Source organism: Parus major, chromosome Z (genome assembly GCF_001522545.3).
Source record: "Parus major isolate Abel chromosome Z, Parus_major1.1, whole genome shotgun sequence".
Taxonomy (NCBI): Eukaryota; Metazoa; Chordata; class Aves; order Passeriformes; family Paridae; genus Parus; species Parus major.
In genome coordinates, this window is record NC_031799.1 from 69,640,531 (window position 1) to 69,640,737 (window position 207).

The following is a 207-nucleotide window of genomic DNA, read 5'->3' on the forward strand; positions in this document are numbered from 1 at the left end:
TCCCAGAGCCTGTCTCCTCCAGCCTTACCTCCTGCCGACGGTGGAGGGGAAGGACCCGGGTCTGAAATACATCTCTCCTGACACGGTAAGGGGACAGCGACCCTTCCCCATCCCCCCCACAGGGCTGCCTGCCTGTTCCCCCCCCACCTGCCCCCGTGTGTCCCTCCCTTGGTGACGCGCTCCCCTCGCAGCTGGTGGCGGTGCTGA